This window comes from Heteronotia binoei, chromosome 1, assembly GCF_032191835.1.
Source record: "Heteronotia binoei isolate CCM8104 ecotype False Entrance Well chromosome 1, APGP_CSIRO_Hbin_v1, whole genome shotgun sequence".
Taxonomy (NCBI): Eukaryota; Metazoa; Chordata; class Lepidosauria; order Squamata; family Gekkonidae; genus Heteronotia; species Heteronotia binoei.
Genome location: NC_083223.1, coordinates 226,770,022 through 226,796,227, shown reverse-complemented (window position 1 = coordinate 226,796,227; position 26,206 = coordinate 226,770,022).

Here is a 26,206-nt window from a genome sequence, read left to right as displayed (position 1 = left end):
TAACTTTGGCGGAAGTCTAGTAATGGGGGGGGGGTTTGAAAATATCATATGAGTTAGAGATAGCAAGGATATAATTAAATATTGTAACCATATGTTATTAATAAAATTGTTTAAAACCGAAAAAATGGCTTGCCAAGCCAGGTTTGGTAAAGATCACAGCAAAGTGGAGGAATACACTGAAGTTAGATGAATTAAGGACAATGTGTGTGGATGCTACCTAAACCAGCTTTGCAGCAAGGAAGCCTCAGAACAGCAAAATGTCCCTATGGAAACAGCCGAAAACTTGCCAAGTCTAGGGAGGTTTTGCATAATCATAAGGACAGCTTAGTTCAAATAACACGTTAATTTATTTTCACTGCAGATTAATCTAAAATTTCTGCTGAGCTTTTGTGGACTTTCAGTTTTCACTGTTCCATTGAAGTATATGCTCTTTAATATGCATCTTTCATTAAAATGGAGCTCACATAAAATCTCAAAGGACTGCTAATGCATTATATCCCTTTTTTAGATAATTAAAGTTCTAAAATACAAGCACTTTTCTGAGGGCTGAAAGCACTTCACAGGCATCATCTCAGTAATCCATACAATAGCTCTGTATGGTAGACTATTGCTGTTATCTTCATATAGCATGGATAGGAGCTGAGAAAAAGCATATATCGCTTAATAATAATTGTATAGTATGGACTCAATTAAACACTATAGGACGCCATCTTGGACTTTGGTTTCAATTTGTATCATATTGTACTGCATTTTAAATGTTTTGTATGTTCTGTTTTTATGTCATCATGCCCCTGTACATCTCCCAGAGTCTGACACGAGCTGGGATGGGGAGATCTACAAATTGAATAAATAAATCGCACTCAGAGTTTCAGTAGTTGTTCCAAACTTTTGTTCGGAGTTTCATCCTCCACATTGTCCATAAATCACTTGGTTGCCAGTTGTATTGATCATTGTCCAGACTGGACGAAGTCCTTTAAACTGGATGTAAAACCTAAGCCAGTATTTCTATAAAAGTGTTAGAGGAAAAACTATTTTCTTCCTTTGTCTCAGGCTACCCTAGAGTGAATCTGGGGCACAACTGGAAAGCTGGCCCATTCCTACAGGCCTGGTGGGTCTAAGTCACCCACATCCTCTGATGAGGGTTGCCAACTGCAGCTAGCACCTGGGCAGGGACAATCTCATTGGTGTTGTGCTGTCGTGTGATGTCACTTCCAGTTTTGTGCCAAAAGTGACACCTTACACCAGCACAATGCTCAAGAGTCCCTTCCGCTCAGTTTTCCCTTACCATCCTGTGAAGTGGCAGCTGGGAATGGGGAGCAGCAATGCTTAGAAGAAACCATACCCCAGTTCTGACTACACATGGTCACACTACTTATTATAAAACTTCCTCCTCTCTTCTTCCAAGGAGCTCAGCATAGGGTACACAGATACCGTACCTGGCTATCCCTGTTAGCATGAGAGGCAGTAACTAGCCCAAGGATCCTTTCCGAGCTCTATGACTGAGTGAGGATTTGAACATGCTTCTCCCCTGTCCAACCTTGGCCCTCACTCTGCCACATTACACTGAGTTTCATCTCTCACGTAATATTTTGGCAAAACGTTTGTTTATAAGTGAGTGCAACTGAGGCTGGGAAAAGATAGCTATTATGTAGTACAAGTTGGTTCTCTTGCAGTAGCAGAGCTTTGGAAATTACATCTCGCTTCTGCAGCTTGTTTGATAAATTATGTATGCACAAAACTTTGTTAGTTTTCTCCAGATCTTTAGCTAGGGAAATGTGCTTTCTATGCATTATAGATTTGTCAACTATAGAAGCAGGGAGGCAGATATCAAAAGTGTTCTGCCGGGAGGGGCAGGACAGGAGAGAACAGCAAAAATGCATTCTTCTTCTGAACACCTAAGGGAGAACCTTTGATATTTTCCCCTGAAATGTTAGCAGCAGAACCTGGAAGTTTGAAAAGTAGTGGGTCAGACGCTATAGTGATTCCAGCATAGCTCTTTTATTAGCAAAAACTGAACTGAAAACACACACGGCCAGATGCAACTATATACGCAGAAACTCCACCCAAAACACACCTCCAGCAATAAACAACCCAATAGAAAAACAGGCACTCAGAACCCTCATTTGCATGGGCTTCATTCAAATTGATATTATCTAATTGGCTGACTCAGCAAGGGCGGCCACTCTGAGTGTAGCTGCAAGGAGCCTCTCAAACAATGGGCTTTATTCAAATGGATATTACCTGATTGGCTGGCTCAGCAAGGGTGACCAAACTGAATGCAACTGCAAGGAGCCTTTCCAACAAAGGGTCTTCATTTGAAACTCCCAGTACACTACACCCAGTACACTACAAAGTTTAAAGCTGCAATTGGACTGAGGGCCAAAACAGGCATGGTGCTGAAAAGCCAATCATGAGCAGTTCCCATGCTGTCACACAAGACCCCAGTTTGGATCAAGAGTACAGGACAGGTAAGTAAAGAAGAGATTTAATCATTCAACCTCCATACAATTTCACTATTCAAAACTATTTTCCTGCATCAGGATTTTAGTTTCGAGAAGAAGAAGAATATGATATTGGATTTATATCCCGCCCTATACTCAGTCTCAGAATCTCAGAGCAGTCACAATCTCCTTTACCTCCACACACACCCCACAACAGACACCCTGTGAGGTAGGTGGGGTTGAGATAGCTCTTACAGCAGCTGCCCTTTCAAGGACAACTCCTATGAGAACTATGGCTGACCCAAGGCCATTCCAGCAGCTGCAAGTGGAGGAGCAGGGAATCAAACCTGGTTCTCCCAGATAAGAGTCCATGCACTTAACCACTACACCAAACTGGCTCTCCTTCTTTCCAAGGGAAAAAGAGGGGCCAAAAGAGAACACTTCTTCTTTTTTCCTTTCAAAGACTAGCAGTATTGTGGAGAGTGGAGCTTGGTTAGTGAAACTGTGCAGAGGCAGAAGGGTTAAATCTCTGTTCTCTCTAGAGTCAGACAATAGCTTCAATTGGGAAAGTGCCGTATGCCATATATTAATCTTTTATAATGCTGAGGATAGGGCTCTCTTTTTTAGAAAAAGCCCAGTGGGAACTCATTTGCATATTAGGCCACACCTCTTGATCTTTCACACAGGGCTTTTTGTGGAAAGGCCCAACATGAATTTATTTGCGTATTAGGCCACACCCCTAACACAAAGTCACCCGTAACTGAGTTCCTGTGCATTCCTGCTCAAAAAAGCCCTGGCTGAGGAGATCCTGTGTGTTACCCAAACTGGACCCAGAGAAGAGAAAATTAGCCTTAGAAAGGGGTCCAGAAAGGAATAACTTTGGGAAGCTCCTAGAGATTTAAGGATGGATTCTGGGGAGGACAGGGACTTCAGTAGGTACAATGTCATATAATCCATCTTCCAAAGTAGCCATTTTGTCCAGGAGAACTGATCTTTGTAGTGTGGAGATTTGCTATAATTATGGGGGATTCCTTTGCTGTAATTATGGGGGATTCCTAGAGGCTGGCATGCTGATAATAGGAATGGAATGAGATGTAGAGCTTAGTTCTGCCATGTTGAAGGCACACACCCCTCCCCCATTGGATGCATCCATTGTGCAGTTTTTCCTTCTCTTTCAGAGAAAAGAAAGTTTAAATGATTGAAGTGGGGGAGTCAAGTGAGTCACACAGCCACATTGGGCATGGAATCACCCAAATGCTTCCCTTTATCATGAGGGCTTTTTCTTTCCGCAGTTTGGTGTAATGGTTAGGAGTTTGGTGTAGTGCTAAATTTTGTGTAGTGGTTAGAAGTGAGGACTCTAATCTGGGAGAACCAGGTCTGATTCTCCACTCCTTCACATGCACCTGCTGGTGTGATCTTGGGTCAGTCACAGCTCTCTCAGAGCTTTTCTCTCAAGAGCAACTCTCTCAAGAGCTCTCTCAGCCCCACCTACCTCACAAGGTATCTGTTGTGGAGAAAGGAAGGGAAAGGAGACTGTAAGATGCTCTAAGGCTCCAAGTGAAGGAGTATATCCAGTCTCCTCCTCCTCCCTCTTCTTCTTCATGTGGAAAGAACCCATAGCTGCCATTGTACCACACTTAAGAGAGAAAATGCAAATTACCAAAGAGTGATTGCCACCTTGCTCAAAGATGGTGCTCGAGACTCAAGTGGCAGTTGAGGGTTAGGATAAAACAGAACACTGAGAAGTCTCGGTTTGCTGTCAAGTGCTACAAGTTGATTTATGAATGGCGATGCGCTTGTCATAAGCGATGCTGGGCTTTATTGTTCTTTTGTTTATTAACAGGCACATCTGAGATGCTGGACAGACATGATGCTGTGGAAGGCAAATAATAAAATGTGTGCTTCTTGCTCTTGTGTTCCTTCCTGTGCGGCTTCTGAGAGCTCCAAAGGAAAGGAACTCTGTGTTATGATACTGAAAGCCTATTTTGTTGATCGGCAGCAGCAGCATCTTGAAGTGTGTTTTCAGATCATGGAAGTCACGCAGCTCAGCTCCCTGCTTGCCTCTTTGATCTTTTTTGGGGGGAGGGGGTTTGAGAGGTGGGACTTTGATCATACAAACACATGAAACATCATTGAAGTGCACCTTGGAGGGCTGGAGTGCAGGCGTTGGCCTTAGGATAAGAGGAGCCTGCCTGGCTCTCATGTTGGAAGTTTTTGCACCTGAGTGCCTGCTAGGCAGGTGTTCCTTTTCCTGAATAAGCTGAATCTGCGACATGGCAGACAAAATGATGGATCAATTATTAATTTAGCTCTTTCATCACCAAATGCCAATTGCCAATGCAATTTCTATTTGTTCATTGCTTTTAGAATGAAATTAGATGCTGCAGAGTGTTGGGAGCATTTTATTAAATAGTTTCATCCCTCCCCCTCCCCCCCCCCATTTAATTGCTAATAAGCTGAAAGGGCTTAAGCTAATCATAGGACAGGAAGAAGGAGCAGCATTGCATAGACTCCTTAAAAGAGGGGTATCAAACATTTATTTTATTTGATGGATTTATATTCCGCCCTTTCCCAAGTGGGCTCAGGGTGGATTACAGCATAACAAAACCAGTCAAAATACAGCAATAAATTAATAAAATACAATTAAACAACACAACTCAGTAAATATAGCAAAGGCAGGGTGGGCTTATATTGCAGAGCACAATATAGTTATTGGCCTGAATATAATAGTTCACATAAGGACCGGGGGCTGGAACCAGCCTCTCCAGGGTTCTTATCCATGTCCCAGGAGCCACTGGTGCAATGGAGGGACTAAGAGGCTGCTTGGGGAGGGGAGTGGGTAGAGCCACTTTGATTGTTGCTTAAGCACAGCAGAACAATCTCATCTTCATTGAGCAGAATCCCCCCACATTGGAGTGGAAACCCCAGTGGTAAGTTGGCAGCTGCCACAGCCACATTCAAGCCAACTCAGGGTTCCAAGGCAAGATTGCATGCCTCTCTGCTCACCCTGCAACTCCAGGGATACTGTCTTGGATGGCCATGAGAACTGGTGTTGGCACGTGGGGAGGGCACAGATGATCCTCTACTTCTGGTGACCAGTGCCACTGCTCTCGTGGGCATTCGATGAAATTGCTGAGCAGACAGGTTAAAACGGATAAAAGAAAGTACTTCTTCACCCAAAGGGTGATTAACATGTGAAATTCACTGCCACAGGAGGTGGTGGTGGCCACAAGCATAGCCACCTTCAAGAGGGGTTTAGATAAAAAATATGGAGCAGAGGTCCATCAGTGGCTATTAGCCACAGTGTGTGTGTGTGTGTGTGTGTGTGTGTATTTGGCCACTGTGTGACACAGAGTGTTGGACTGGATGGGCCATTGGCCTGATCTAACATGGCTTCTCTTATGTTCTTATGTTCTCTTTGTACTCCTAGAAAGCCAGTTTGGTATAGTAGTTAAGTGTGTGGACTCTTATCTGGAAGAACCAGGTTTGATTCCCACTCCTCCACTTGCACCTGCCGGAATGGCCTTGGGTCAGCCATAGCTCTGGCAGAGTTGTCCTTGAAAGGGTAGCTTCTGTGAGAGCTCTCTCAGACCCACCCAACTCACAGGGTGCTTGTTATGGGGGAGGGAGATAAAGGAAATTGTAAGCCGCTCTGAGACTCTGATTCAGAGAAAAGGGCGGGGTATAAATCTACAGTCTTCTCATCATCATCATCATTATGCAGCAGCTGTGCTTTGACCCAAGGGGGAGGGTGTTGTTCTTTGGCAGTTTCTTCCACACACCAGGGGCCTAGTCCTGCCCCTGCTCATGCAACTCAGCAGCTGGGCCTCCTTCCCCCATAGAACACCAGGTGGCCTTCAGCTGTAGGCAGCTGCTGCCTTGCGAGAGGGTGGTGCTGACAGTTTCCAGCTATACTGGTCACTGTGTGGCCTTGTGCACAGTCTGCACACTTCTCCATCAGACAATTCGGGAACCTTCAGTGTCAATTCAGAATTTGCTAGAAAGCACAAGCTACCAAGGGATGTGGTAGTAAAATTTACTACAAAAGACATGGTGGGAAGGACTGTAAGTCAACAATTTGAGAACCCAATGGTTGTGAAGGAAAGCAGAGTACGGATAATAAAGGAGCTGCCAAGGAAGATTATCAGTGACAAAAGACAATTCAAGAAATTGACTGACAAGTTAAGAGAGAAGGGAATAAGATACAGATGCTAAAGATTCATGGAGGCAAAGTAGAAATGAAATCGGCCGAAGAGTTGCAGGACAAGTTTAGTTGGGTTTCAATTGCAATAAATTAAAAGCTTGGTAGAGAAGGATATCAGAAGTACAGGTATAAGACATGAATAAACAGAAATAGTAAAAATGCTGTTGGGTGAAAGTGAAAAACTGATTTCAAGGAATTACAAACTGTTACTGAAATGGTCTACAGAAGAGAGGTGGTGAAACCTCAAATGATTAAATGGGCAATAAACTTTAATAAGGAAATATAAATGGAGACGTGGGAACATCTATGGAAGAACTCTGAAAATATCGACATGCTATAATATAAAAGAGAACTGTTTTAAAATGCTGTATAAGTGGTATATAACACCTAAAAATTAGCAAAAATGAACAATCAAGCTTCAGATAGGTGTTGGAAATGTAAAAACATGAAGCTTCCTTCTACCATATGTGGTGGACTTCAGAAAAGGCGAAACAATTTTGGCTTATGATTCAATAAGAGATTTCGAAAATCTTGGGATATAATATTAAGAAAACACCGGATGTCTTTCTGGTGGGATTAGAAATGGAAAGCTTTCCGAAGCGAGATAGGACATTGTTGTGGTATTTGATTTTGGCTGCGAGAACATTGTATGCGCAAATGTGGAAGCAAGACAAAATACCTGAAAACTGGGACTGGGTCTTAAAAGTACTAAACCAGAGTGAAATGGATAAACTTACTAGAATCTTAAAAGATAGTAATTTGGAGAAATTCAAAGAAGATTGGGAGAAGTTTCAAAACTATGTGGAGATACAATGGAAAGTGAAGAGACATTTAGTGGTTTTTGATAACATTAACTGAACTTTTAAAGAGAAAAGAAGAACTGTGATTATTGATATTTGATTTAATATGTAAGTTAGATGAATAAGAATTAAGTAGAGGAGAAAGCATAGTAACTATATTTGAGTTATGATAATGGTAATTATTAGTGAAGATTCTATAATTATGAATTTTACTTTTAGAATGCTTTTAATTTGTTTTAGATACCAGCGGAGGTCATCAATTAGAGGTGGGGGGGTAATGTATTGGCTGATTATCTTTGGGTTTTAATAGAATTATATTTTTCAATATATTGCAAAAATAAAAAATTTGGTTCACAAAAAAAGACAATCCGGGAACTTTCAGCCTGGGCTGGCTGCTGCCACTATAGGATGGCAAATCATTTCCCCCAAATGACATCATTTCCCCCAAATGACAGCAGCCTGTCACTAATAACACAGGTCGAGATGCAGGACAGGAACCCGGAAGTGACCGACAGGCTGCTTCAGCGGGCCGCTGCGCCGGCCCCCTGGGTCCCACAACGATGGGACCGATGCCACAGGGACAGGCTCGAAACACTCTATAACCCCTCAAAAGAACAGCAGTCTAGCTCGCTTCCCCCGAGCCCTGCCGCCATAAGCCTCAAGGGGGCTCATTTTGCGGCATCTCCCGGCGGGAGGGTGGCACCCGCACGGGACACATATCAAATGAAAGAGGGGGCGCAGGGCTATCAGAAACAGCCGGCGGAGGGAGTCGGGAGCCCACCCCACTGGGGGATCCACACCCCGAAAGTGATGAAGGTGGCGCAGATAGAGCCAACAGAGCAAACAGGACAAAATAAATAGGCTGCATTATGCAGCACAGTTGAGAAAGTGCCTTATCCCATATACTGATGAAGTAAATACAGGATTTGAGAACAAAATTGCACCAGAAGACACAAACACAAAGCTCCCTTACACTGAATCAGTGCTTGGGTCCACCAAAGTCAGTATTGTCTACTCCAGGGGTGGCCAGAGTTGCTTAACAAAAGAGCAACACAGAATAAAGGTCAGATGTTTGAGAGCCGCAAGACATGAACATCGGATATTTGAGAGCCACGGAAGGAAGGAAGGAAGGAAGGAAGGAAGGAAGGAAGGAAGGAAGGAAGGAAGGAAGGAAGGAAGGAAGGAAGGAAGGAAGGAGGAAGGAAGAAAGGGAGGAAGGAAGGAGGGAGGGAGGGAAGGAAGGAAGGGAGGAGGGAGGGAGGGAAGGAGGGAAGGAAGGAAGGAGGGAGGAAGGAAGAAAGGCAGGAAGGAAGGAAGGAGGGAGGGAAGGGAGGGAGGGAAGGGAGGAAGGAGGGAAGGAGGGAGGAAGGAAGGGAGGGAGGAAGGAAGGAGGGAGGGAGGGAAGGAAGGGAGGAGGGAAGGGAGGGAGGGAAGGAGGGAGGGAGGGAAGGAGGGAGGGAGGAAGGAAGGTAGGAAGGAAGGAGGAAGGAAGGAAGGAGGGAGGGAGGGAAGGAAGGAGGGAGGAAGGAAGGAAGGAAAAAAGGAAGGAGGGAGGGAGGGAAGGAAGAAAGGAAGGGAGGAGGGAGGGAGGGAAGGAAGGAAGGAGGGAAGGAGGGAGAAAGGAAGAAAGGGAGGAAGGAAGGAAGGAAGGAGGGAGGGAAGGGAGGGAGGGAGGGAGGGAGGGAAGGAAGGAGGGAGGAAGGAAGGAAGGGAGGAAGGAAGGAAGGAAGGAGGGAGGGAGGGAAGGGAGGAGGGAGAGAGGGAAGGGAGGGAGGGAAGGAGGGAGGGAGGAAGAAAGGAAGGAAGGAAGGAGGAAGGAGGGAGGGAAGAAGGAGGGAGGGAAGGAGGGAGGGAGGAAGAAAGGGAGGAAGAAAGGAGGGAGGGAGGGAAGGAAGGGAGGAGGGAGGGAAGGAAGGGAGGGAGGGAAGGAGGGAGGAAGGAAGGAAGGAAGGAAGGAGGAAGGAAGGAAGGAGGGAGGAAGGAAGAAAGGAAAAAAGGAGGAAGGAAAGAGGGAGGGAGGGAGGAAAGGAGGGAGGGAGGGAAGGAAGGAGGAAGGAAGGAAGGAAGAAAGAAAGGAAGGAAGGAAGGAGGGAAGAGGGAGGGAGGGAAGGGAGGAGGGAGGGAAGGAAGGAAGGCCGGCCGCCCCTCCCGCCACCCCCCCAGCTTTCGGCCCCCTCCCTCCCGCCCTGCCGGCTTACCTTCTCCCAGGACGCGGCCTCCCCTCCGGGCGGGCGGGCTGGCCAGGAGGCGCAGCGGCGGCTGGTGCTGCTGGCGGCGCTGCTGGCGGCGGCTGAGGAGGCGGCGGCCGAGCCCACCGACCCGCCTCCCACTCCGGCCACGGCCGCCGCCGCCTTCCCCTCTGCTGCCGCCAGCGAGAGGAGCCGGCGGGCCGCGGTCGGGGAAGGCGCCGAGTGAGGGACCGAGCGTCCCTGCGCGTGCGCACGGCAGTGTGGCGGGCCCTACGCCGCCCACTCTCCTGGCCCCGCGCATGCACAGAGCCCGCCATACCGCCATGCGCACGCGCAGGGATGCTCAGTCCCTCACTCGCCGCCTTCTCCGACGGCGCGCGCAGCCCGCCGGCTCCCCGCTGGCTAAACCGGGACCTCTAATGGTCCCGGTATAGCCAGCCCAGGAGGCGGGAATTGGGGGCCAGAATCGGGACTTTCCTGGGCAACCGGGACGATCTGGCCACCCTAATTGACAGCTTAGTTGAACAAGACAAATTCAGTGGGAGTCTGGGCTAGCTCTGCACCCAAAGAATAGCTTGGAATGCCAGGTTGGTCAAGCCTCTTGCACCTGTGCCACCTGGCTCGGCTTCAAAGAAGGTGGGTATCCCCATGCCTCTGCCATGGCCACTTTGCTGAGCTTCAAGGTGGGCTATGGCACTTCTTCTTCTACAGCCCTCCTTGCACTCAAAAGGGGCAGCATGGGAGGAGGGTTCTTGGGGCAGTAAAATGCCTGAGTTGCCCCTCCCAGTGATGGTACCAGGTAAATTTCCCTGGAGAAGGAGTTCCCAAAGCTGGAGTATAGGAAAAGTCCCTCTCCATCTGGTTTGCTGCTTTCCTGTCTTTATTACTGTGACGGAACCGGCCCGATTCTGCCTTCAGACCCGGTCCCGTCAGTTCCCTATTGAGTCGCCAACTCCTGGGGGGAGCTATTTCTCCTCCTGCCCCTTGGGCTCGCTGCCATCACCTGCTCAGTCTAGGGGTTCAGATTGAGAGGAACAGGACTCCCAATCCCCCTCTCCAGCTATGAGGCCAGGCCTCAAGGTCCTCTGCCACCCTGTACTTGGGTTTCACAGAGACCTCAGCACTTCTTTGGGGCACCCCTGGAGAATTGGCACCTTATCCAACTGCATGCCTTCCCCCTTGCCCGGGGCCCCCTTTATAAAACAGCGTGGTCTAAAGCGGTTGGGGATCTATGTGGTACAGAGTTTGACTGCCAGCATTTAAAACAGAAAAAAAATATTTATTTACAAGAGAAAAAGAAAGGGAAAGAAAAACAAAACAAAAACAGTTGCATTTAAAAAGTTAGCACAGCACCCGCACAGCACACAGCATAACAAAGAAAAGTTGATTATAAACACATCCTGCTGGCCCTGATCTAAACATGCCCTGCCCTTTTGGATGACTTACTTTGTCTTACTGCCTGGAGGCCTCATTCTCTTTTGAATAGGCCGCATGCACAGGCAGGAGCTCCCCCACTGGCAACCTCTTCCTTCGAGCTGCAGCTGAGAACTAGACTCTTCCTGCTTAACTCACATGCAAAGAACAAAAGCACTTCCTGCCTCTCTAGGAGACTTTCCCCCTAGAGTTGTTGGTTTGGCTCTGGAAGGGAGGGGGGGAGTGAGGGGAAGGCTAGGACGAAGCCTGCTTGGCAGTTTAGCGATCCCTCCCAATGAAGCACCAACATGGATTAAAATGGCGTTTCTCCACAATTATGATTTGTCCAGCCTCAAAGCCTGTTAGTTAAATTTAAGAACAAAATTTGAGTCCAGTGGCACCTTGAAGACCAACAAAGCTTTATTCTACGTACAAGCTTTTGTGTGCACACACACTTCTTCAGATACATTGAAAAAGAATTCACCAGCCATTACATATAGGTAGTGGGTGAGGGGGATGTTGCCAGGAAGGCCAATTGGAGCTAAAATTGGATTAAGGCAATTGGTAACACTTGTGAATAGCAGCAAATGTAGGTAAAACAGGATTAAGACAATTGATAAGACCTGTGACTAGCAGCAAATTTAGCAAAAAAACTGGATTAATAATAATAATAATAATAATAATAATAATAATAATAATAATAATAATAACTTTATTTTTATATCCCGCCCTCCCCCGCCGAGGCAATTATCATTTAGTTCTCACACCTGTTTGTAAGACCTGTGAATAGCAGCAGATCATACAGCATCAAATCATACAGCAAAATACTTTACAAACAGATGCAAGAGTTGAATGACATTCACATCTAGTCCAACCCCCTGCACAATGTTTAGATATTCGTGTTCATCATCTGGCATTTTTGTATTAGTTTAATCAATTCATTTTGGCTGGCGGGGGGAGGAGTCCTGTCCCTTTCATAAAGATTTGATGCACAGAATTGGGTAGTTGAAGGTGACATCACCTGATGACTGCTGCAAACTAAACTGATGTTAAAGGGAACAGTTGGAATGTGGGCAGCTCAAACCATGGAGCCACAGTTACCTTCTCATGCATGTTTTTAGTTTCTAAATCCAGTTTTTCTAGGGTAATGCAAAAGCTCTGCCTAAATCACATAAGACTCCAATTCCTTGCATGTGACAAAGAGAGCTTTGACTCCTGAAAGTTTGTACCCCCAAAATCTTGTTGATCTGTAAGGTGCTCCTGAACTCCAATCTAGCTCTCCATCTCCTATGCTCCTGAACTCCAATCTAGCTCTCCATCTCTTTGGTTCCAGTCAAGGATCCACTTTCCATACCAAGCAAGGGCCTTTAATTTAAAATATGTGCCCTGCATTTTAAATGCAGAAGGAGCCATTTTACTTTGAAGGATGAGGTTGTTCTTACTTTGCAGCCACAACAATTAAGTTTGCATTTCATAAGCCCCACAATTTCCAAAAGGAGACAAGAACATAACTCTTGGAAATCCACATTGCCCTCATATTTCTTTATGACGCCTCTGAAGTAATTAGCCTTAACAGTTCCACTAGTGTGAGTTTGTCTGTTTTTCAAATAAGATTCTGCTAATTAGAAGTCTTATCAGTGCTACAAGGCACATAACAGTGGCAGGCGATTTCAGCACCACACATGACTTGCTGTGCTTTACCCTCTCATATAGCAGTTAATAGGATTTAAATGTGCTTAATTTGGGCTGAAGCACACCCCATGTTCCCATTGTACAGCTTATAGATACAATTCATTTGGAAGCTGACAACTTGATTGATGCCATTCCACATTTTCATGTATTAAATGGTGCAGCTAGGTGGTTGCATACTATTGCAGATGTGCCAAGGCAAGGGATGGCCTTTTGCCTTCACTCTTGTATGGCTAATAGAGGGAAAGATTTCTTGATAGGACTTGGGTAGCTAGAAGGTGCCTTTCAACGAGCCATGATGGCTGGTGGCTCTTAGTTAATGGAACACATTAGCTGCTGGTGTGGAAAGAAACAGTTTAGGATCCAGGCGAAAAAAGAAAGAAATCTGTTTGACAAGAAACAATCTATGAGAACAGAAAAAGGTTTGCTTTTGAGAAACCAAGGTTCCTTTGAAGACTTGTTTTGCCTCTCTGGGGGCCTGTCTGCTGCCTTGTGCCCAATATATATCTATTACAAAAATGCTATATGTTTCCTATAATTTCACAAGAGAACAGGCCCTGTGGCAATTGCCCCAGTGTCTTCCTACTGTCATTTATCTCGCCATTCATTTGAAATGACACCAAAAATCATTGAACAGAGTTCCACATGTCTTATCTTATACATTTCCATAGACTTAATGGTGCAGCAATTCCGTTGCATATGTTGCTTCATGTATAAAACATCTTTTCAGTGCTACGAAGGCTGGTAGGGGAAAGAGAGCCTTCTCTGGGGAAATATTATCTGTTCCTACTTAAAGGTAGTCTTTACTAGGCCAGAGTGTTTTCTAGATGCCCTCTCCTGTTTTAAACAGTCCGTCACAGCTGAAATAGGGGGCTTTAAAGGCTGTCACTCTGCACTTGACTTCAGTACCAGCAAGTAAAGAAAACGCTGTTTTTTATTAAAAAAAACCCAACCAGACACTTTAATATACTTTTCTTTCTGCATCAGCTGTGTGGTTGCCAAGTTGTTAGGAAAAATGCCATTGCCTCCTCCTGAACTGAGACCTGAACTGGCTGAGGCTGAAATAGATCTTCGGAGCATAGTAGAAATTTGATGAAAATGTCAACTAAGTGTGTAGAAAAAGAAGGGTAGCTTCCATGCTGAAGATTATTAAGGAAGAGATTGAAAATAAAATGACCAATATTGTAATGCCCTTGTGTAGAGCTGTGGTGCTGCCTCATCTTGAATATTGTCAGGGCTTTTTTTTTTTAAGTAGGAACCCATAGGAACACAGTTCCAGCTGGCTTGGTGCCAGGGGTGTGGCCTAATATGCAAAAGAGTTCCTGCTGGGCTTGTTCTACAAAAAAGCCCCGTGTGAAACAATGGTGATATCAGGGTGTGTGTCCTAATATGCAAATAAGTTCCTGCTGGGCTTTTTTTTCCTACAAAAAAGTCCTGCATATTGTATATAGTTCTAGTCACTGTGTCTCAACAAACAGCTGGAAAATTATCAGAATATGGCCTCCAAGAAGGTCAAGGGTTTGGAGCACCATTACTATAAGAAAAGGCTTAAAGAGACTAGGACTTTTCAGCCTAGAAAGAAGGCATGATACAGATTTACAAAATTATGAATGGGTTGAAGCAAATGGATTGAAAGAGCCTTTTATCCTTCCATAATACTGGAACTCAGGGGCACCCAATAAAGTTGATGGTCAGTGGACTCAGGACAGACAAGAGGAAATACAAAAGGAGGTCCATCAATAGCTATTAGCTGTAGTGACTGAAGAGAGCCTCCATATACAGAAGGAGCATACCTCTAAATAATGGTTCCGGGTGTCAGCATCAGAGGAAGGTCTTGTCTTCTATGCTCAATTTGTTGCCCCTTCAGGGCAGCTGGTTGGCCAGTGTGTGAAACAGGATGCTGGACTAGATGGACCATGGGTCTGATCCATGGGTCTTCTTGTGTTCTGTTCTTATATGTTTTAAATAACAGCTGGAGTTGCAGCTATGAACTGCTGAACTTTTTCACAACGTTAGAGTCGCCAACAAGCCTAGGGAAAAAAAATGTTCTTTCCTAATTGAGACTTAATGGATGTTCTTTACTTGGTGATGTTATTTTCTTCCATGCCATAAAACATTTCAACTGCCCATTTCCATAGATTAAGTCTCTAAGGATCTGTCTAAGGACATTTTGCTCCTGGCTTATGGGCAACCCTACACCTCTTGTGACTGCACATCAATCTTCTGTCAAAAGACACAGAACCAGAGACTAGTAAAACACTTGACAACTTTTGCCTTTACCTGGAGCAAGAGCTGTGATTCTTTAGGTACTACAATTAAGGCTGCCATCCAAGGGGGGGGGGGGGGGGACAAATTCCAGATGGAGAGCCATACTAACAGTGCTGTAGCAGAAACAAAGAGAAACATGTGCTCTCTAGGGCAAGCTTTTGTGGATGAGCTGTGGGTTCTCAGACGTGAAAGCTGATAGAAGACAAAAATCTTCTTAGCCTTAATGTGCCACCAAACTCCTACTGAATTTTTTTTTCTTTACCTAGCCCTGTTCCTGTGCCTTGCAGATGCAGATGCAGAAATTAACTGACTGAAGCAATTCTCCTAATTTATCCCTGTTCCATTCAGTTGTGCCTGCTTATTTTCTGCCTGTCAAACTGCTGTTCAAAGCACAGGGTTTAGCTGGAGTGAGGACTAAGACCATTTCTCTTGAATAGAGACGCTATCTGGACAGAGAGAAGACATTACATTCTCCATACAGGCTACAATGGGGAGGAAGAGGCAGAGGCAATGTTGATTTTTTTTTTTAAAAGGTATTGGTACAACCCCCTTGAACTTTATAAGAACATGAGATCTCCAGTCTGATCCAGCAGGTCTATCTAAGTCAACAGGGTCCAGCTGGATTCCTCTGGGCTTGAAACCAAACACCCTGCCCTGCTGGGATTGTATGCAGAGGCATGCTCCTTCTGCACATGGCTGTTCCACTGAGTGTTCATGCCCAACAGCCACAGATAGAGCTATCCTCCATCCCTGTGCAACCTTGCAGATTGCAGGTGGAATAAACCCTGAAGAAACAATAAAGAGAGAAGCAGTTAATCAGTCATCAAGTCTGCCTCCGAGTTTCTTGTTTTCTTGCTCTTCCTTCCTGCTGGCTTCAGCTGACAGTTTCCTGGCTCAAGTTGGAAAAGGAGCAGCAGTCCTCGCTGTTGGTTATGTAGCCAACCAAGGAAGCATTGACTATATTCATTAGTGTAGGAATCTGCTTGCTGGGCCAAGAGTGTCAAACACATGGCCCACGGGCTGGAACTGACCTGTCCAGGGCTCTTATCAGGCCACACTTTCATGCCAGATGGCAGAGGCTGTGCATTATATCCCTATATACTGTCCCAGGTGGTAGAAATGGGAGGGTGGGCATCAGGAAGATGCTTTAAGGGAATACTGTAAGAGTGTTAATGTTTTAGCTTGTTTGCATTTTGAGTAAAAAAATAATATCATTAATTGGGTTTTTCTGAGTTTATATCTCCCATTCCTGGCATTACATTTTATGGCACACATGGCCCAGCTGACAAAGTGACATTTATGTCAGATCTGGCCCTCATAATAAATCAGTTTGACACCTTTGTGCTAAGCAATAAAGCTTTTGTGCTGTGTGCTGCTGGCACCAATCAGACACCTAGATAAACTTTTAGGACAAGAGAGACAGATGAACAGAATGAGAAAAAACAATCAGTACTTTAAAAGCTATAACTACCCTGCACACTGCTCATGTTTCTGCATTCCACACTAACTGCAGGGTTGGGGTGGGAGGGAGACAGAAACAGAAGTGATGGGGGGTTGTGGAATCATAGTTAAGCCCCCCACAAAGAATGACACATATTTAAAATTTTCTTCTGCAGTCGTGAGGACTAGAACATTGCAAGCAGGGGCGCACAAGACCTATTGCCCCACCTATGTTTCCTTCCCTCTCCCCTCATCTTCCCCTTTCTTTCTCTCCCCAAGAAGATCTCCCTTTCTTTTTCTTTCCAACCCTCCATCAAGCCAATCTCTATCTCTCCCCCCCTCCAAGCCAATCCCTCTTCTTTCTCTCTCCCCTCACGTCAATATCTCCATCTTTCCCTTTCTGTCTCCCCACTCAAGCCAATCCACCCTTCTTTCTCCTCCACCCTTGCTGGTAGCTAGGGCAAATTTAGACAAGATGAGAAAACATACAGGGTTCCTATCTACATAACAGTGGCATGTACCCTTCCCTCAGATACCTTAATTATGTGGATTGGGACCACACTGATGCTAAAAAGATTTTTCTGCAAACTTGGGGAGGAGCAGTAAATATATTGGGGTGGGGTTAAATCCCCTCCAAATATAATTGTGTTGTTTGTGCATGTGCAGACAATGCAGTTGGGGGGGATGTTGCTAGCTGCTGCAGACCTGCACCTGGTGGTGGAGGATGTTGGCAAATGGGCTCAGTGATAGGTGGTGGGGCCTGGAACTGTGGGATTTCTCCCCCTCCACAAGTCTTGCAGGACTCCCACTTGTCTCCTTCTAATGCTAATGCTAATGTAGTGAGTGAGGGGCTGTTTTCAAGGGACCAGAAGTAAAAAGAATCTGTGATAGAATTTTAAGCATTGTGATTGAAATCCACATAGCTGAGGTTGGGGGTATATTCAGATTTCCTCCATGTGTGTTTGTTTTTGCCAAATGGTCAGATCCAACTGGAGTATGTTGTAAGAAAAAAAGAGTACAATAAATGAGGAACTCCACCATCACTGCTGGCTGTTGAATTCTAGGATGTTTTTACACTGGCAGTTTGCGACTCTCTATCTCCACATTGTAAACTCACCTTTTACATTACATAACGTTCCCATAATTGTTTCACATCATTGCTTCCCAAGGCATTTACATTTGTTTCAGTGAGATGGGTTTCGACAACGCCACAAAAGCATTTTTCTTGAGACTAGTTTTGGTCTAGTCTTTTCTCTATGGGCGTTTCAAACTTTTATTGTAAAAGTTTTTCTGTGTTTTAAAAGACTCCTCCAAAAGCCACCACAAGGTGCAGTAATTTGCATGAGAACTGACAGCACTTGAAATTTTTACATATCATTGCTTGCCTCATCTAGTGATTTAAATTTGTGTTGTTTTTGCAGTGTTGACACAATTTCCAAGCAATCGTATACCTTTAACTAAGCACTGGTATTCTGGCTGCCCTCTGATCAGAGACACCGCCCCCCCCCCCAATTGAATGTAAAAGAAAAATAATTAAAGCGGAACAGTGGCAGGCAATTTGAAGACTCTAAAACTCTGGATCAAACTGAATGTAAAAACACCCCTAGTGAGTCCCATGTGTGGTGGCTGCTCAGCCTGTCATTAGATGAACCCCTTCAGACAATCTCCACCACCTAATGGGCTGAAAAATCAGTGTTCATCGGGGGCAGGGGGGAATCTAAATGTCTGTTTGCCATTTGTGGCAATTGTGAGGAGGGGATGTTGAGGGGCAAGTATTCCCCCACATACAACTTCACATCCCTTTTATTTTGTATCAGTTCACCTGTTTCTGAGTTTACAGCCTCTGCTTGGAATCTACATTCCACAAACATTGGGAGGGGGGGATGTTTCCTCTCTTTTACCATAGTATGAACATGCCTTTCGCAGATTGAGGCCATTGGTGAAAGCTCTCCAAAGTTCCTTAATCTTCTTCCTGAGATCCCTCATTAACTGGACATGCTAAGGATTGAACTAGAACATTTTACCTACAAAGCATGTGCTCTGCCACAGAGCTACAACCCCTCTCCATGATAATAGTATCTATGTCATGCTTTATAGTGGTTGAAGCACGTCACACACGTTAACTGATCTGCAAGTGCTGCTACATCAGCACTGCAAGCCAGGTCATTATTATTATCACAGTATACTAGAGGGGGAGGCATCAGGCTTAGAGAGAGAAGCCTGCCTACAATGCTTGTGGCTGAGATAAGATCTGAGCTTCTGGGACTTCCTTGACTCATAGCCTAGCTTCTTCACCACTATACTACACTACACTACACAAGGGGTTTTTTGTGATTTTTTTGGGGGGGGAGATGAATTAGTAGTTGATGTGTATTAAATCGTGGTCACTAGGGTTGCACCCTGACTTGGATAGCCCAGAATAGAATGATTCCTTAATATCATGGAAGCTAAGCAGGTTAGTAGTTGGAGAGGAGACCAGCAAGAAGACCAGGGTTGCCAAATGCAGGTAAGCAATGACAAATCACTTCTGAATGTCTCTTGCCTTGAAAACTGTGTCGGGCTACAATAAATTGACTGCAACTTGATGGCAAAAAATAGTAGTGCCAACAAGCTTGGAGAAAAATATGTTCTGCCCTTTTGATAGTAGTTTAATATGTGCAAATGGGCTACAGAAGCTTTTCATGGTGCAGAGGTAAATAACACCCCATTAAGGGACAAGGGCATTTTTCTCCAGTCTAGTTGACGACTCTTGTAACCCATGAGTGAGAAAACATGTTTTCCTTTTTCTATCTAGCAAAATTTTTTGCTCCTTGATATCCTAAGATCCCAGTGCTGTTTCTTCTAAAAGATCATTTAAAGCTGTGGGATGTAGTTGTTAGCTGGTTGATTAATCAATGAAACTTTGAGTTGATTAATCTGTAGGAAACTTGTAATCATAGTATGTGCCCAAATGCCACACACTGAATTTTTAAAAATAATTTTGATTTAGGTGTATTACTAAAATGCTGTTACCTAGCCCAAATGGAAATATCTTAGGCTGGAATTGTATGTTACACTCAGGGCCAGCCCTAGGGTACATGGTGCCCCAGGCAGACTTACTGCCCATGGGTCCCCAGGCTGTCCCCCTCCCCTCTTCTCTGCGGTGCCACAATGCGGCACCAGGCTCCACTCTGCCCTCCCTCCAGCGCACTCAGAGGAGCGACGCCAGCCTTGTGCTTACCTGCTTCAGCGAGCATCAGTAGAGCTCTCTCTCTTAATAAAGAGCAGAATGAGGCTTCACTCCCCCCTCCCTTCCTGTTCCAGAAGGGAGGGGTTAGCGAAGCCTCTTCCTGCTCTCTATTAAGAAAAGGGTCTATTGCAATGCCCGCCAAAGTAGGTAAGGATGAGACTAGTGTCACTCCTCTGAGTGCGCTGGAGGGAGGGCAGAAATTAGACATTTGTCTTGGGTGCTGGGGGGGGGGGGAGAGCCTAATTTGCCTAGTGGGCGGACCAGCCCAGGTTACACCAGCCCTGATAAGGGGATTTTACTCTTAGGACCAAAACTGGAAGGTGCATATTTGCAATATTATTATTTGCTGTATATGTAATTGCTGCTTACATAAGGTCAGATACATTTGTGGCTTTCCAAAAACTGTCATTCATTTCCATATTGTAACATTCCTTTTTGGGTCCTATCAGGGCTTTTTTAATAGGAAAAGCCCAGCAGGAGCTCATTTGCATATTAGGCCACACCCCCTGACATCACCATTGTTTCATACAGGACCTTTTTTGTAGAAAAAGCCCAGCAGGAACTCATTTGCATATCAAGCCGCACCCCTGACACCAAGTCAGCTGGAACAGCATTCCTGCTCAAAAAAAGCCCTGGGTCCTATATTGTGTTATAAGTGTAACTGGGATTTTGTTGTAGCTGACCTCTGATGAAGGCCTCTACAGACTGAAATGCATCAGGTTATATATGTATCTTTTATGTACATTTATCACTTCCATTATTTTATGAGGCTTTATTTGAGCCCCTACAGGGTTTTTATATGTTTTTGTAATAAACATGCACTTTTGTCTATAGCTATTGATGTTTATAACTTGGTTGATTTAGTTTCTCTTCCCTCTCTTTGTGGTAGAATTGTATGTTATCCATGACACAGCATGGAGCTAGTGTCATGAATGGCCTTATAATATTTCTGAAAGATGTTGAGGTCCTGGCTTTGATGGCCTTTTATAGGAAAGCAGTTCCACACTTGTGTAACAGCTGCCAAAAATGCCTCACTGCTACATGCTCTTGCTTGCCCAAATGAAAGTGTGCTTCATTAATCTTCCCAATCACAAGGATGCTCCAGAAGAGCACATGTGCAGCTCACAAAGTTATATCACAGTCCTTCTGTATCAGCAAGAACTGCTGATTAGGGAGGAAAAAAATGTGGAAATTTCTGAAAAATAATACCTCACTGTGCTAGAAGCAATTCCTGTTCTTAGCCAGTTATGAAGACAGCAAGTTGCAATTTGAGGGTTCACTGGGGCACTGCTGATAAGGAAATCCTGCAAGCACCTTTGGTGCACTGCGCATGGGTTCCTCTGAGTGCATATTGAGGCAGGAACTGTGGGGGGGGGGGAGTATATTGCTAAGAGGCAAATGGATTTTTCCCATTGAGGGATTCAGAAGCAATAAACACACAAGTAATGAAGGAAAACAGAAAGTTTTATTGAACTATTTCTGATAATGTACAGGAAAGAAATCAACCAGTCATTAAAAAACAGGGAATATATCCTTATGCCCCTTCTGCTGATTGAGAACCCCAGAAACAGCAGCAGGCAAACTCCCACAGATGTACCCTGTGCTGCCCCACAGTCCAGCCTGAGTAGACGCTCAATAATAGAGTGGTTACCAGGGACATATATACTATTTAGGATTGCATGATTTTCACCTGTGCACTTGTTTTTTTTTTCCCATATCAGACCTTGGAGAAGAGTAATACACCCAAGGCCAACTGATAATCAGTGTGGGGCAGTAAGTGTCCAATACAGATATTCCCTGCTTTTCAATATCAGATGCAACAGCTTAACATTAAAAAACCCATTCCAAAAAGCATAATAGCAAGAGATAAATGAACATTAGGAAATAAAAGTATATTTTAAGAGAGAACATCTCAAGTATCAGTAACCTCTTCAGGCCTAGCCCTCAGAGTATCTCGGGTACAGATGGAGGAACTGTGGTTGACCACTAATTTCTTGAATTTACAATAGTCTTCCGCAAATGCTACCACAAGAAGCAGCAGTCTCTTGGGATGTTCTAAAGCACTCTGTTCTTGTGCCTGTCTATCAAAATAGTGGGCTGGATTCACAGTTAAGATCATGCAAGGACCACAAACAGTCCCATCTTCTCCATCTCCCCATAGCAGTTCTTTCCAGTCCCAGGAAACTTCATTTCTGGGGTCACAGGACCATCACAGAGTAACAACCTTGTAGTTAGGAGGGAGGTGAGGACAAAGTGATCACTTCCTTCTTCTGACAATGCAGTTCCACTCATAGAACAGACAGGAGAGAGTGATTTCATCCCCTTCCCTCTCCCCATTGCTGCCTCCCAACCTATGTGGCTGGACCTGCAGCTCTGGAAATAAAATTTTCCCAGGGTCAGAAACACTGCAAGTGTGTGTGTGGAACAGTTGGGAAATAGGAAAATCAGCCACAATCAGCACCTTTGTTGAAGGACTGTGGAATCCATTCCAATGTTTAAAAAAGGTAAAGGTAGTCCCCTGTGCAAGCACCAGTCATTTCCGACTCTGGGGTGACATTGCTTTCACAACGTTTTCACGGCAGACTTTTTACGGGGTGGCTTGCCATTGCCTTCCCCAGTCATCTACAAATCCATTGTTACAAAGGGTCTAATAAAAGTCTCTCTGTCAAGTGAAGTGTTAATATACCATTTTTAAAAGAACCTCAAACCTAATTTTATTTCTTTAGATGCATGTCTTGTTCTGCAATAGGACTCCCTTTCAGACAGGCAGCTTAGTTAAATATTAGATGAGTGCATCTTCTTTCTTTTGCATCCATGTTTCTCCAAACAACCAAGCTAACACTATTAATTATTCTATTAGAAAAATAATTGCTTTCACCAACCCAGACCTCCTTTAATAATAAAAAAAAAAGGCCAGTGCAGCACACACAGGAAACTGAGCTTCTGTTGTGCTCATATTTGATCTCCAGTTAAAGCATGTTTAAATAATAAGATGACTGATTAAAGAGGCAAAAAGAACTGAGCGCCACATGATTAGCGAAAAATACAACCCTGTTAATTCTACATTATCTTGGGCTGTGCACCTCATTTAGCAAAACAGTCAGAAGAAACCACCAAAACATTTAATTACTCATTCCCCAAACTTGTTTATACCATCATTCCCTCTGAGATAAGCTGTCTATTGCCTTGCCAACCCAAGATTTGCCTGCATTTGAAGTAAATTAAAAGGGAAGAGAAGAACCTCCAGATAATCAGGGTCCCCTTTCACCTTGAGACAACTAAGCACACAAGCAGTTATGACTGTGAATACCTTGAAAAGTAGGAGAAGGTGGGTAGAGTTCACATTTCACAGCTGATCCCCAAACTGATCCCCAAATGACCCAGCTGGTAGACAAGGGCCTTGGCTAGCATCTCCTATTGATGGGATTGATTGTGGGGGGGGGGGGTCTGTTTCATGTTGTTTAATAACCTCCACATTTATACATGCCACTTGAAATGCCTTTCAGCGCCCTTCTCATTGTAGGTGTGCTCATGTGCAAAGCAGAAAGATAGTTTTAGAAGTGCTTGCATCAGTTTTCCGCAGCCATGCAGAGATGTTGATTTACCATCACATTTCAACATTCCTGTGCTGTATGGTGCATGGGTGGTTTTTTTTCTCCATTTTTAAGTTTGTTTTCTTGATTGTATACAAACTGAAATGTTCATTATTGTTTTGCAAAGGGCTATAGCAGGATGAGCCAGCTCTGACTAGAATGAAAATATGCTATGGAGAGCCAGTTTGGTGTAGTGGTTAAGTGTGCGGACTCTTATCTGGGAGAACCGGGTTTGATTCCCCACTCCTCCACTTGCACCTGCTGGAAGGGCCTTGGGTCAGCCATAGCCCTGGCAGAGGTTGTCCTTGAAAGAGCAGCTGCTGGGAGAGCCCTCACAGGGTGTCTGTAGTGGGGGAGGAAGGTAAAGGAGATTGTGAGCCGCTCTGAGACTCTTCGGAGTGGAGGGCGGGATATAAATCCAATATCTTCTTCTTCTTCTTCTTATACTGTGCTGGAACCTTGGACTATTGCTTAGTTAGACAAGAGAAGATTGGAAAAGAGAAGACCTACAGTTCAGTACTAAGCAGAGTTGATGCCCTTGAAGTTAATGGGCTTAGAGGGGTTTAATTCTACCTAGAATTTCCCTGTTAGTAACTGTTTGCCGTATCCCATCCCTTTTTGCATTGCCAGCTATACTTTCCCCCCACCACCTAGCTCAACTCTCACATGGCAATCAGGTCCTCCAAACTGCATTGCTTTGATTTCAATCTCTCTGCAGACATGAGGATCCTCCAGGGCTGTACTGTGCAGCAATTATATCATTATATCATGCTCAGTGAAGTAAAAAGAGGCGATTCCAGTGCTGTTCTCAGTTCTTCTTTTAAGTCATGTCTGGTGCCAGAAGCTGGCAAGGCAAGGCAGATCCATGGACTTTCCAAGGACCGCAGAGCCAAGTTCCTGATATGGAGTAGTCCCCCTTCTACTGTCTCAATATACCACAAGTCAGCAGTGGGGGTTAGAGGAGCATGTGTGTTGTATGTTCTCTCCAAGGTTATCTTTTATGGTGAGAGAGAGTTATCCAGGATCCTCAGTTATCTGAGCTTAGCTTTCACTCCACTTTTCTCTTTTATCACAGGAAGGTCTTCTTCACCATATGAGTCCATGAAAGTTCAGCATGCTTCCTGCCTCATCCTTTCATACTGTGACTTTTATTCCCTCCCCCCAACTTTTCTGCAGAACAGTTTTAATAACAGTTTTTTTATTTATTTACATCTCTATCCCACCTTCTCAAGTGGGCTCATTGTGGATAACAACAATCAGACATTAAAAATCAGTTATAGCAATTCTAAAATTTAAAACAGTTAAATAATTTAAAATGTTAGCCAATTAAACAAATTAAAACAATTAAAACAAAAGCATTTCAGATGGCAAAATTTCACAATAAAAGGCCCTGAATTGAGCAAGTAAAATGGAAACAGTATTACAATACTCCATATGAATGGGCAATCAAATGGGCTATATTTGACAGGGCCGTATTTGGCAGGGAGGCCCAGATGATCAGATGTTCGCTGCCTCAACTTAAAACCTGTCACAACAGCTCCATTTTGCAGGCCCTGCAAAATTGCAACAAGCTCCAGTGGGAGCATGTTCTAGATAGGGACCAAGACAGAAAAGGCCCTGGTCCTAGTTGAGGCTATGTGGACATCTCTTGTGCCAGGGATGACCAGAAAAATTTGCTCAGCATTGGTGCAAAAAGAACTTGAGGATAGTGGAGTGGATCCAACCATCCTCCAAGTAGCTTTCCTCTAACCTGAGCCTTCCTCCAACAAGTGTTTTTCCCTCCCACAGAAGAGTGACTTAATTTGGAGGAAGTTCCCCTTAGAATGGAGGAAGTCTTCAAAACTTGACTCAGTGAAGTGAGAAAAAAGTGGTGGGATCCATTGCATTGATATCATTTCTGAATTCTCCTTAGACAATATCTATAACAATTTTGCAGAGAAGAAATTTGGCAATTCCATATTAACCCATCATTAAGATACAATGGCAAGAGAAGCCACATAAGGCACACTTCCTCCTAGTGTACAGCTGTTCAAGCACACAAGGACCCTTCAAGGAGCTTCTGATTTTACAAAATGTACTGCCCTACTCTCCACCTCCTTGAAACATCAGACCTTTTCCAAACAGTTGCAAACTAGCAAGGGGAAGGCATGGGTTGAAAAGGAGAAGTACTGGTGAATGGGCAAGCAAGTGCTTAACCCTTCCCTTCTGCTTCTTTTCCCTTCAACTTCACTCTCACCGCTGCATTTATTCTAGCTAGGAATCCAGATATATATTTGGTAACAAAAAAGATTTGGTAACAAAAAAGATGCAGAAACCAATTGCAACATTGTACACATTAGTAAAGGCACTGTTTTGCAGATCAGGCTCATGATTAAAACCAGCTTGTTTGGAATCAATTAAGACCTTGCACATACACTGAGACTACATAGATCAACCACCTTCACACTTATTTGCCCACCTAGACATTTCCCTGAGAAAGCAAGAAAAAATAGTCAAGCATCTTGTGATTGAGATGCAATATTTTAAAGAGAGATGGAAGGAGTATGATGGAAAGGCATTAATGCCCTTGCTGGGGGTAAAGTGTAAATGACTGGGGAAGACAATGGCAAACCACCCCATAAAAAGTCTGCCATGAAAATGTTGTGAACGCGACATCACCCCAGAAAATGTGAAAGCGGCGTTACCTTTATCTTTATATACACACATATTTCTTTTGCTCCGCTATTGCCTTTCATTAAACATGTTTTAGTAAAGGTAGTCCCCTGTGCAAGCACTAATCATTTCTGACTCTGGGGTGAGGTCGCATGACGACATTTTCACGGCAGACTTTTTTTATGGGGTGATTTGCCATTGCCTTCCCCAGTCATCTACACTTTCCCCCCAGCAAGCTGGGTACTCATTTTACTGATCTCGGAAGGATGGAAGTCAACATGTTTTCAA